Source organism: Capra hircus, chromosome 27 (genome assembly GCF_001704415.2).
Source record: "Capra hircus breed San Clemente chromosome 27, ASM170441v1, whole genome shotgun sequence".
Taxonomy (NCBI): domain Eukaryota; kingdom Metazoa; phylum Chordata; class Mammalia; order Artiodactyla; family Bovidae; genus Capra; species Capra hircus.
In genome coordinates this window covers 15,209,628-15,223,766 of record NC_030834.1, presented here as the reverse complement: position 1 = coordinate 15,223,766, position 14,139 = coordinate 15,209,628, and the positions used below count along the sequence as shown (strand labels likewise).

The 14,139-nt window shown below is 39.7% G+C and overlaps 1 non-coding gene across 1 annotated transcript; it reads left to right on the top strand.

Annotated features, from left to right (window-relative positions):
- On the top strand, positions 4,235-4,307 carry TRNAS-GGA. The gene has a single exon. It is a non-coding gene; the product is annotated as a tRNA-Ser (tRNA).

Below are 14,139 nucleotides of genomic sequence, written 5' to 3'. Positions count from 1 at the left end.
CACTCTACCTGCTAATGAAGGAGACACAAGAGATGGAGTTTCAATCCCGGGGTTGGAAAGATCCCTTGGAGAAGGAAATGGCAACCCACTCCAGAATTCTTGCCTGGAAAATCCCATGGACAAAGGCATCTCATGGGCTACAGTCTGTGGGATTGCAAAGAGCTGGACATGAGTGAGTGCACACACAGACAGGTCAATCACAGACTATTAATCAAGGGCCCTGCTCATAATAATAATGTGAAGATTGATCCATCATTGTTCCTAATATCTTCAATTTTCTGAGAATTCTATGGAAACGTTGTTGGAAGCTAGACTGATACTGAAACCTCAGTCTCTCTGTACACCAGTGCCATTATCATCAAATCCCAGAGACAGATCTTTGGGTGAAGTAGAAAAATACAGCTTTATTGCTTTCTCAGGCAAAAGGAGACACAATAGGCTTTTGCCTTGAAAAAATATGTCTCAATCCCAAAGGATTTGATGAAAGGCTTCATAGCAGTGAACCAAAGATAGAGTCTCAGATAAGATTAGAGTATAAGCAGGGCTTGTACTCCCTTAAGCACCAGGTAGCATGGCAGATGGGGCTTCCCTGGTGGCTCAGAGGATAAAGCATCTGCCTGCAATGCAGGAGACCCGGGTTTGATCCCTGGGTCAGGAAGATCTGCTGGAGAAGGAAATAGCAACCCACTCTAGTACTCTTGCCTGGAAAATCCCTTGGATGGAGAAGCCTGATAGGCTACAGTCCATGGTGTAGCAAAGAGTTGGACACGACTGAGCAACTTCACTGTCACTTTCAGAGCAGTCTGAGGCATTGGATTAAGACTCCAGTCTCTTTGGGGAGGAGGGACACTGGTTCAGATCCTACTGCTGCCAAGAAGCAATTTTGGGCTTGCCAGTTGGTGCTAGTGGTAAAGAACCTACCTGCCAATGCAGGAGACATAAGAGACGTGGGTTGGGAAGATCCCCTGGAGGAGGGCTTGGCAACCCACTCCAGTATTCTTGCCTGGAGAATCCCCATGGACAGAGGAGTCAGGTGGGCTGCAGTCCATGGGGTCACAAAGAGTCAGACTTAGCACACCCTTAATCTCCTGTCAGGCGGTCTGGCCTCCTAATCTTGATGACCTTCTCTGGTCCTTTAATCTTACCTCAGGTAGTTTTTTGGCTGGTCCTCCCTTGACTGGCAATTGTTCAGAACTACCGTTTGGAACTCATGGAAGGTTATAATGGCTGGAGTCTTGCCTACAAGAAATGGACAGAAAGCCCTCCTAGCCCAGGAGTCCCACAGAGCCCCACTTGGTTTCAAGACTGCCATCACCAGAAAAGAAAAGGTATGAAGTTCAAAAATATATATGTATATCAATGACCAGCACATAACAGTTGCCACTTAATAAATACATGTGTGCTAAGTTGCTTCAGTTGTGTCTGACTCTTTTGTGACCCAAAGGACTATAGCCTGGCAGGCTCCTCTGTCCTTGGGATTCTCCAAGCAAGGATATTGGAGCGCATTCCCATACGCTCCTCCAGGGTGTTGCCCCGACCCAGGGATCAAACTCACCTCTCTTATGTTTCCTATATTGGCAAGCAAGTTCTGTACCACTAGTGCCACCTGGGAAGCCCTTAATAAATACAGTGGCATTCAAACAAATAAATGATCATGAAAGGCAGATACACCCTAAGAGGTAGACTTGCCTGCAACTCAAGGCAACTCACTTGCTTACCAACCTCAAGGCCAAAACAGATTCATTTTCTTCTTTACTAACTTTTTCTCTAAACCAAATAAAATCTGATTATCAACTGTGATATAGCCAAGACATGCCTCCACAAGAAAGATAAGTTTACCCTTCTGCATCTACATTTTTCTGAAGTTTGAGAATTGCCCACTAACATTTTGCAAGAAACAGAGGGGATATAGGTGGCTGCTTGATGGTACTAAGACACATCTGAATATGGAGACACGTGGGGACCATCTCGCACCCTGCATCACGTGACAATCAAAATGCATGGAAATAACATGGCATGGGATGTTCCATCATGTTTATTGGGAACAGAGACCAACTCAATGTGAGAGCAACTTGGCTTACCCTAATAGGAGTTACAGAGTAATTAAATTCTTCCACATCACATGTAAGTATAATGTGTTAATAAAAAAGTAATCACACCTCCATTGTTTCTGCAGGTTCAACTTAATTACACAGCAGTTAGAACTCTCTCTCCTTATTCATACTCAGCAAGGACTCCCTTTACCATCTGCTGATATTTAATTAATATACATTCAACACCCTGCTCTATTATTAAATGTAATTTAACAACTTCCTCTGCAATCTAAATTCAGAGCAACATGAATGGAAGACATAATGAAAGAAAACAGCATCTACTCCCCTTATTAAAATATTATATACATATTTATCTACACATTCAGTTCAGTTCAGTCTCTCAGTTGTGTCCGACTCTTTGCACATTACTTTAATCCAATTTAGGAAAGATATTTTTCGCCTCTAAGCATACTGTGACTTGGAAGCTTCAGGAGTTCATAGATTACTATGAGCCAAGACAGAGTTAACTTGGTTAGCATTAGCAGAGTTATGTGACTTGAAAACAGCCCCCTATTGACTGTTTCAAAAGCTTGGGAATTTGAAGAATTGGTAGATGATTAGAAGAAAAACAGTAGATGCTGATTCCTAGCTAATATTTTCAGTAAATGTTTAATTTACTGAAATGCTAGTATGTATAAACCTCAGATGTAAAAGAGAGTGATGACAGGGCTTAGAGAATACAGCTGCCCTCGTTACCAAAATTCAGATGATGTCAAGATTTCCAGGTTAACTTATACATACTTGGCATTATAAACCAAAGAATATTAAACCTGCAAGTTTCTAAATGTTGTGAGGAAAAAGAATCAGGCATTGACATACTTAAGATTAGAGTATTGCAAAAAGTGGAAACCCAAGCCAGTGATGTAGGAAGTGGAGTAGTCGGGGTGGTTGACCTCTGCCCCAGGTGCAACAAGGGAACAGTGTATGGCCTAAAGAGAAAGTATAAACAATTATAAAACCAATTAGCAGTCAGTCTGCTGTTTTATTACCACCGTACAATGGCAGTTTTGGTGATCAGCTACTTCTGTCTGAAGGGTAGGCTGTTCCTCCCAAGTCCTCCTCACTTCCCATTGATAAACCACCTCCCAAACTCCTAAGTCAACAATACAGTCACATTTTACATCACTGTGTCACCTGATCTCAACTCACTTTCTAAGGAAAATTTGATACTAACAATATTATAAATGGGAGGCAAAAGTTCACTTTAGTTCTATCCAAGCTAATCCAAATCAAACAGATAGGAGATCCTGCTTTGAGATATCCTGGCATGATAACACTCTCTGACAATGTAACTCTTAAAGAACCTCCATGCTTGCTGAAATACCAATAAGTAGGAGGGCACATGTATCAGGAATCCCCTGCTCTGGGGCTTCCCTGGTGGTCCAGTGGTTAAGAATCCACTCGCCACTGCAGGGGACACAGGTTCGATCCCCAGTCCAGGAAGATCTCACATGCCACGGAGCAGCTCAGCCCATGCACCACAACTATTGAGCCTGTACTCTAGAGCCTGTGCTGCGAAACAAGGGAAGCCACTGCCGTGAGAAGAGCATTCACGGCAAGTAGAGAAAGCCCCCATGTAGCAACAAAACCAATAAATACATAAATTTTTTTTTTTTAAAAAAGGGAGAAATACTTGCTCTGAACTGTGCATTCCTAAAAATCGAGAAACCCTCTTATAACGGTAGCAACAGAAAACATTCATGTTTGAATCTAATGTGTCCCAATTTGGTGGACAGCCTGGGTGGTTTTGATGGAGACTTGAGAGGCAACAGTGAAGTGGGCTTGGTTAGGATGTGGTGGACCCTATCTCAGGGGTCAAGTAGAATCCCCTGGTTTGTATGGATCCTCAAAAGACCAGTTCAACAGGTCTTGGGGCTCCCATTCTCTGTGATGTGGGCAACACACCATCTAATCCTATATACTAAGATTCATTGTTTCCCTGTTCAGTTCAGAAGGTGATTAGTCCTAGCAATTCTTCTTTATGCCCCTAGTACTGTGCTCAGTGTCTTTTATGTGAGTCACTCTCAGTTCATGTGTATTAAATTGAAATTACTTGATCAGGACCCCTGTTCTACCAGGTATTACAGAAAAAGTTAATTGGGATTACATGATTTTTATAACATCCTATAGCAAACAGGGGCTCCCTGGTGGCTCAGAGGTTAAAGCGTCTGCCTGGAATGCAGGAGATCTGGGTTCGATCCCCGGATCAGGGAAGATCCCCTGGAGAAGGAAATGGCAACTCACTCGAGTACTCTTGCCTGGAGAATCCCATGGTGGGAGGATCCTGGTAGGCAACTGGGAACAGCAAACATAGTCATTTTTGCCTTTGATATTCTCTTTCCAAAGTTCAGGTAATATCCATCTCTCTAGTTCAATGAGGGTTAAAGATTCATTGTTTTTCTTTTTCTCAGGGACTATCTTTCAAGAACTTCTCTCTCATTCCTGCATCACCAGCAAAATCAAAATCCCCTTGAGGATGAGTAATTTAAAATATATAAATGCCTGTAAGTCCCAGTTGCCTTTGCAGACATGCTAGAGGGAAGATGTTTTTCTCATCACTGTAGCTGAAGCAAGCTGTCAATCATTATCGACAAAAAGAGCCAGCCAAAGCTATCCTTAGGACCAGCTATTGCTACCTGCTCCACAAGACAAGCTCCATGAGCTTTCTGTCCCTGACATTCCCAGAAGTCACACAAATGCCTTACTCAAGGTATCGTTATCATTTCAGGGGTGCTTTTACTTTTTACTCATTTTTTTTTAAGGTGGGGAGAGAGATAAAGGGAGAAAAGAACTCAAAGGAAAAATTTAACTGTAATTTCTGATCACAGATAACAGCTCTGGGCAGACCCTTATCTGTGTTTGATTTTATAAGGTTGAAACTGAATGCATTCCCTCTTCCACCCTCAGAGGGCTATGAGCAGTCTCACCCAGCTGGCTGCACAGTGACGGTGTTCAGAACAGAGAGGGCCAGACATGGGTGCAGTCCAGCCTGGGATGCTCCCATCATGATGAGGCAGTGCCATTGTTTGAGGCTGCGTATAGTTATTGTCTAGCCCTATTTTTTGTACCTACACGTGGCTGACCTCTAAAGACCATGTCCTGTTAGCTTCTAAGCTTAACATTTTCTTTCTTTAGTAAAATTTCTCACGTCTTTTTAAAGTAGTATGCAAAATTTAAAAACATAACCTAAAGTAGGAAATACATTTTACGTTGCAGTCTAGTGGTAATGGTGGCAGTTTAGTCAGTAGGTTGGGTCTGACTCTTGTGATCCCATGGACTGTAGCCTGCCAGGCTCCTCTGTCCATGGAATTCGCCAGGCAAGAATACTAGAGTGGGTTACCATTTCCTTCTCCAGGGGATCTTCCTGACCCATGGATTGAACCCATGTCTCCTGCATTGCAGGTAGATTCTCTATGCAGAGCCATCAGAGAAGCCAATGTAATCCTATAAATATGCACAATAGATTTGTTGTGCATTAAGTACATATCAGGGAAACAAATGTTTCATAAAACAACACTGACCTATATTGTGAGACATTTTCTAATTTCTAATTTCTATTTTCTAATATGTTCTATCCATTTTCTTTTCTTTCTTCCCCCTTTCTCTCTTTTCTTGTTCTTCTTTTTTTCTTCCTGTCTAATATGGCATGACCAACTAAATCCTACTTCTCAGCAAAAACACTGTCTTATGCCACATTAGCACACCTATTCCTAGATATAACAATCTGCTTTATAACTGAAACTGATTATCTTTTCAATAAAGAAAATAAACCTCACCATCATTTTGGACTGTTTCTGGATGGCTCTTGTTGAATATATTTCTGTGGCCACAGATCAATACAGTTTTTACACCAGACAAGGATATGGGTCATAAAACAAACAAACAGAAATGGACAGAAGTATAGTTGGAGAGAACAAGATGGCAGAGGAGTAGGTGGACATGGAGTACATCTCTCTCCATGGATACATCAGGAAGACACCTTCAGACACAGAAGTGCATGCAGAACACCAGCTGAAAACAGACAGGAGTACCTGACCAGTGGAAAAGAATATATAGACCCACACAAAACTCGGTAGGATGAAGGAACCAGGAGGAAAACAGGAGTGTGACTAGGACTGGACCTGCCCGCGGTGGGCAGGGGAACTGAAGCAGGGGCCCAATCCCCACAGTGGGGCAATTGTCTGAGTCACAGGAGAAACATTTAAGGCTGAGAGTGAAACAGCTGATCTGTGGCAGCCCAAATGGAATGAGAATCAGACAGTTCTTGCTGCAGCCATACATACCCTGGACAGGGACACAGGTCCCCTGGAAGGTGCCGCAGCCAGGAGGTGGAATTTAGGGATTGTGGAGCAATCCCAGAGTGAGGGCTGCCGTTGACTGTAGAGAGATGGATTTGAAGGAGGAGATTGTGGTGAGGAATGCCTGTGCAGCCATGGAAGCAAGGCGATACTGCGGAGTCATGAGTAGGGGGTGGAGCCGGCACCCACAGGCCAGCATCAGCAGCTGAACAATAGAGAGGCTGGCCCAGCAAACGCCTGACACACTCAACTATAGAGTAGGACCCCACCCAGGGTTCCCCTTTAAGTGCCTGACACACCAAACAACAGAGAAGGACTCCAGCCAAGGGAGCCCTCTAAGTACCTGAACTGGCGGAGCTATGGAGAAAGACTGGCCAAAGAGGCCTTCTGGTTGCCAGCTATAAAGGGCTCAGAAAAAGACTCAGATAGGGCCATAACTCCTGTGGTGGAGGCAATCTGTGTCCCTGCACACTGTGCACCGCCAGGGTCCCCAAAAGCCAAACATCTGTGCCACCTTCACGCTCAACTCTCACTGGGGCAGAGCTACCACAGGCAAAAAAAAAATCTTGCATCTATATGCACAGGGTCACTTTGGTCATATCCAACTCTTTGTGACCCTGTAGACTGTGGCCTGCCAGGTTTCTCTGTCAGGGAGGCGGTGGGGGCAGGGGGGAGGGGGGATCTCCAGGCAAGAATACTGGAGTGTACTGGCCAATACTGGTTGCCATACCCTTCTAGAGCACTATATTTCCTGCTGCCCTAGCTGCCAGCTCCCCTGAGTACCTGGTGCTGCCAGAACCCCTGCAACCCAAGCAGCTGCACCACCTCCACACACCCAAGTCTTCCAGGGCAGCCTCGGGAGCAAATCCCAGTGGACGACCCACATGCAGAGGTGGAAATAAAACCACAGTTGAAACCCAGGAGCAGTGTAGCTAAGGAAGACCCAAAACCTTCCCACCAGCTATACAAGCTCCAGATTAAATCCACATGTTCCACGAGGCAGACTTTGTGTCTATGGAATATATAAAAGGACATTTAGAGCCCCCACAAAAAAAAAAAACACACTAGTTCTGGTAGCTGTGGACAATGGAGGCAAGAATACACAGGAGTAGGACCAGATTAGAATCTGAGCTGCCCCCACAACAGGTCCAGAGATCAGCACAGTGTGTGAGGGCATCCTAGGGAGGTGAGGTGGACTGTGACTCCCAGCGAGGGAAAGAGCTCTGACAGCAGTGACTCAAGAGAAACATTTATTATTCTTACATTTTCACTTGCTCTGCAGATTCTTTTGGATTTTTTTTCTTTTTTCCCCTCTCTGTTGTAGTTGTTGATTTTATTGGCACTATGAAATCTAATTAAGCTTATGAGCTTTTTTTTTTCTTCAGTCACATTTTTTATCATTATCATAAACCTTGCCTCTATGTTGGGCTTTTGCAGTTCTGTAGAGTTTTCCTTTTTTTTTTTTTTTTCTTTCCTCTTTTTTTAAATTTTAATTTTTAAACCTATTATTATTTTTCCCCATTTATTCCTTTGTTGCTTTTCCTACTATGCTTTTTCCCTTGCAGCTAATCTTTAATATATATAAATCTTTACCTACCTCTATTTAACTTTGCATATCTATTCTTTCTTTCTTTCCTTTCCTCCCAACATATATGTTAGCTGTATTTTCATTGCTTTATCCCCCAACTGGCACCTTCCTTTAGTTTTGTTTTCCAGTTTGTGCTTTAGTTTTATTCTTAACTGGTAGATACAATTTTTGGTTTCCTTTGTTCACTGAGTCAATCTATTGTACTTTATTTTTGTTGAACTGTTTTGATTTTGCTTATGGGTGTATATGTATATGTGTATATTCAGTCACACTTTTTATTGTTGTTTTAAACCTCTGCCTCCACATTGGGCTTTTATAGTTCTGTGGAGTTCCCCCCACACACACCCTGCCTTTTTTTTTTTTCTTTTTTTAACTTTTTTAAACCTATTATTATTTTTTCTACATTAATTCTTTTGTTTGCTTTTCCTACTATGCTTTTTCCCTTGCAGCTAATCTTTAATGTATATAAATCTTTACCTACCTCTATTTAACTTTGCATATCTATTCTTTCTTTCCTTTCCTCTCAACATATATGTTAGTTTTATTTTTATTGCTTTATGCTCCAATTGGCACCTTGCTTTAGTTTTCTTCTCCATTTGTGCTTTAGTTAGTTTTGTTCTTAACTGATAGATAAAATTTTTTATTTCCTTTGTTCAGTGGGTCAACCTATTGTACTTTATTTTTGTTGAACTGTTTTGATTTTGCTTATGAGTGTACATGTATATGTGTATATTCACCCATACTTTTTATTGTTGTTATGAACCTCTGCCTCTATGTTGGACTTTTGCAGTTCTGTGGACTTTACTTTTTTTTCTTTTCTTTTTTTTTTTTAAGTTTAACTTTTAATTTTTAAACCTATTATTATTTTTCTAAATTTATTCCTTTGTTTGCTTTTCCTACTGTTCTTTTCCCCTTGCAGTTAACCTTTAATGTATATAAATCTTCTTTATCTACCACTGTTTAACTTTGCATAAGTATTCTTGATTTCTTTTCTTTCTTTCCTTTCATTTCAACATATATGTTAGTTTTGTTTTCATTGCTTTATTCCCCACTTGGCACCTTGCTTTAGTTTGGTTTTCTGGTTTGTGCTTTCGTTTTGTTCTTAACTGATAAATATAATTCTTGATTTCCTTTGTTTGCCAGGTCAATCTACTGTATTTTATTTTTGTTGGACTGTTTTGACTTTGCTTGTGGGTGTATATGTATATGTGTATATTCCATTATTTTAACTACTATTTCCCTCATTTTGTAACTGCCATTTGTCTGGGGTTCATCTTTGCCTTCTTATTTTTGGGTATTTGTTTTAATCTCACTTAATGCCATAACAGACCACTTGTGGAATCTTCATTCTTGACCAGAGATCAAGTTCTGAGTCTCTGGAGTAGGAGCACTTACTCCAAGACCCTAGACTATCAGAGAACTAACCCTAGGGAGTATCAAATAATGAGAACTCACACAAAGGAAACCACTTGAATACAAAACCCAGCTTGACCCAACCATCAGCAGCACCCTGCGCAGGATGCCTCATCTAAACAACAAACAAGACAAAAATACAAACCCAATCATCAGCAGACAGGATTAGCACCTCACTCAGCTTTGCCCATCAGAGGAAAAGAAAGCAAGCAAGCAAACAAACAAACAACAAAAAAAAAAAAACTCAGCACAAATCTCACTCTATATGAAGCTTACACAAACCACCAAACCAATCTTAGGAGGGCAGAAGCCAAAAGGTAGAAAGAATTAAACCTTGAAGCCTGGGAAAAGGAGACCTCAAATACAGTAAGTTTAAAAAAAAAAATTGAAAAGGCAGAGAAATACTACAGAAGTGAAGAAACAAATTAGAAATGCAGAAGTCCAAATAAATGAAGAGGAAATAGGCAAACTACCTGAAAAAGAATTCAGAATAAAGATAGTAAAGATGATCAAAAACCTTGAAAACAAAATGGAGAAAATACCAAGAATCAATTAACAAAGACCTAGAAGATTTAAAGAATAAGCATACAGAGACAAACAACACAGCTACTGAAATTAAACATACTCTGGAAGAAATCAATAGCAGAATATCTGAAGCAGAAGAACGAATCAGTAAGCTGGAAGATAAAACGGTGGAAATAATTTATGAAGAGCAGAATAAAGTAAAAAGAATGAAAAGAACTGAGGATAGTTTCAGAGACCTCTGGACAATATCAAATGAACCAACTTTCAAATTATATGGGTCCCAGAAGAAGAGAAAAAGAAAGGGTATGAGAAAAATTTTGAAGAGATTATAGTTGAAAATTTCCCCAACATGGAAAAGGAAATAGTCAAGTCCACAGAGTCCCATACTGGATAAACCCAAGGAGAAACATGCCAAGACACATACTAATCAAACTAACAAAAGACTAAACACAAAGAAAGACTATTAAAAGCAGCAAGGGAAAAGCAACAAGTAGCATACAAGGGAAACCCCATATGTTTAACAGCTGATCTTTCAACAGAAACTCCATAGACCAGAAGGGAATGGCAGAATATATTTAAAGTACTGAAAGGGACAATAAAGTACAAGATTGTACAATAAAGTACAACCAAGATTATTGTACCCAGCAAGAACCTCATTCAAAATTGATGGAGAAATAAAAAGCTTTTCAGATGAGAAAAAGTTAAGAGAATTTGGTACCACCAAATCAGCTTTACAAATGTTAAACAAACTTACATAGTCAAGAAATACAAGAGAAGTAAAAAGATCTACCGAATCAACCCCAAACAATTAAGAAAATGAAAATAGGAACATATATGTCAATAATTACTTTAAATGTAAATGGATTAAATGCTTCAACTAAAAGACACAGACTGGCTGAATGAATACAAAAGCAAGATCCATATGTATGCTGTCTACAAGAAACCCACTTCAGACCTAAAGACACATATAGACTGAAAGTGAGAGGATGGGAAAATATATTCCATGCAAAGGGGACGTAAAAGAAAGCTGGAGTAGCAATCCTCATATCAGACAAAATAGACCTTAAAATCAAAAAGATTATAAGAGATAAGGAATGACACTACATAATGATCAAAGGATCAATCCAAGAGGAAGACATAGCAATTATAAATATCTATGCACCCAACATAGAAGCACCTCAATACATAAGACAAACACTATCTGACATAAAAGGAGAAATTGACAGTAACACAATAATAGTAGGAGACTGTAACACCCCACCAATGGACAGATCATCAAAACATAAAATTAATGAGGAAACACAAATCTTAAATGCTACATTAGATGAGATGTATCTCATTGATATCTTCAGGATATTCCATCCAAATGCAGAAGAATATACCTTCTCAAGTGCAGATGGAACATTCTCCAGGATAGACCACAACTTGGGTCACAAATCAAACCTCAGTAAATTTAAGAAAATTGAAATGATATCAGACATATTTTCTGACCACAACACTATGAGTGAAGTGAAGTCGCTTAGTCGTGTCCAACTCTTTGCGACCCCATGGACTGTGGTCTACCAGGCTTCTCTGTCCATGGGATTTTCCAGGCAAGAGTATTGGAGTGGGTTACCATGTCCTTCTCCAGGGGATCTTCCTGACCCAGGAATCAAACCCAGGTCTCTCGCATTGCAGGCAGATGCTTTACCCTCTGAGCCACCAGGGAAGTCCCCAATACTATGAGACTAGATATCAATTACAAGAAAAAAAACTGTAAGAAACACAAACACATGGAGATTAAACAATACTTTCTAAATCACCAACAGGTTACTGAAGAAATAAAAAATGAAATAAAAAAGTTTCTAGAAACAAATGACAATGAAAACACAATAACTCAAAACCTATGGGATGCAGCAAAAGCAGTCCTAAGAGGAAAGTTTATGGCAATACAACCCTACCTAGAGAAACAAGAAAAACACTGAATAGACAGCCTAACTTTACACCTAAAACAGCTGGAAAAAGAAGAACAAAAACACTGCAAAATTAGTAGAAGGAAAGAAATCATAAAGATCTGAGCAGAAATAAGTGAAAAAGAAATGAAAGGAACAGTAGTAAAGATCAATAAAGCTAAAAGCTGGTTCTTTGAGAAGATAAACAAAATTGACAAAACTTTGGCCAGAATCCTCAAGAAAAAAATTGAGAAGAATCAAATCAACAAAATTAGAAATGAACAAGGAGAGGTTACAATAGACAATACAGAAATAAAAAGGATTGTAAGAGACTATTATGAACAATATATGGCAATAAAATGAATAACCTGAAAGAAATGGACAGATTCTTAGAAAAGTGCAATCTTCCAAGACTGAACCAGGAAGAAATAGAAATTATGAACAACCCAATTACAAGCACTGAAATTGAAGCTGTCGTCAAAAATCTCCCAAAAAACAAAAGCTCAGGACCAGTTGGTTTTACGGGAGAATTCTATCTAATGTTTAGAGACAAGATAACGCCTATCCTTCTAAAACTCTTTCAAAAAGTTGCAGAGGAAGGAACACTTCCAAACTCATTCTATGAGGCTACCATCACCCTGATATCAAAACCAGACAAAGATAACACACAAAAAAGAACACCATAGGCCAATATCACTGATGAACATAGATGTAAAAGTCCTTAACAAAATTTTAGCAAAGAGAATTCAACAACACATCAAAAATCTTATACACCATGATCAAGCTGGGTTTATTCCAGGGATGCAAGGATTCTTCAATATACACAAATCAATGTGATATACCATATTAACAAAATGAAAGATAAAAACCATATGATAATAGATGTAGAAAAAGCCTTTGACAAAATTCAGCATGCATTTATGATTAAAACTTTTCAAAAAAAATGGGCATAGAAGGAAGCTACCTCAATATAGTCAAGTCCATATATGATAAGCCAACAGCAAACATTATTCTCAATGGTGAAAAACTGAAAGCATTCCCCCTAAGATCAGGAACAAAACAAGGGTTTCCACTTTCACCACTATCATTCAACATAGTTCTGGAAGTCCTAGCTATAGTAATCAGAAAAGAAAAATAAATAAAAGGAATCCAGATTGGAAAATAAGAAATAAAGCTCTTACTGTTTGCAGATGAATGACACTGTACATAGAAAACCCTAAAGATAGTATCAGAAAATTACTAGAGCTAATTAGTGAAATTGGCAAAGTTGCAGGATACAAAATCAGTATACAGAAATCACTTGCATTTCTATATACTAACAATGAAAAATCAGAAAGAGAAATTAAGGAATCAATCCCATTCACCAATGCAACAAAAATAATTAAATATCTAGGAATAAATTTACCTAAGGAGACAAAAAAAACTGTACTCAGAAAATTATTAGACACTAATTTATTGACTATGCCAAACCCTTTGACTGTGTGGATTACAATAAACTGTGGAAAATTCTGAGAGAGATGGGAATACCAGACCACCTAGCCTGCCTCTTGAGAAACCTATATGAAGGTCAGGAAGCAACAGTTAGAACTGGACATGAAACAACAGACTGGTTGCAAATAGGAAAAGGAGCACGTCAAGGCTGTATATTGTCACCCTGCTTATTTAACTTCTATGCAGAGTACATCATGAGAAACACTGTGCTGGAAGAAGCACAAGCTGGAATCAAGATTGCCAGGAGAAATATCAATAACCTCAGATATGCAGATGACATCAGCCTTATGACAGAAAGGGAAGAGGAACTAAAAAGCCTCTTGATGAAAGTGAAAGAGGAGAGTGAAAAAGTTGGCTTAAAGCTCAACATTCAGAAAACGAAGATCATGACATCTGGTCCCATCACTTCATGGGAGATAGACGGGGAAACAGTGGAAACAGTATCAGACTTTATTTTGGGGGGCTCCAAAATCACTGCAGATGGTGACTCCAGCCATGAAATTAAAAGACGTTTACTCCTTGAAAGGAAAGTTATGACCAACCTAGATAGCATATTGAAAAGCAGAGACATTACTTTACCAACAAAGGTCTGTCTAGTCAAGGCTATGGTTTTTCCAGAGGTCATATACGGATGTGAGAGTTGGACTGTGAAGAAAGCTGAGCGCCGAAGAATTAATGCTTTTGAACTATGGTGTTGGAGAAGACTTTTGAGAGTCCCTTGGACTGCAAGGAGATCCAACCAATCCATTCTGAAGGAGATCAGCCCTGGGATTTCTTTGGAGGGAATGATGCTAAAACTG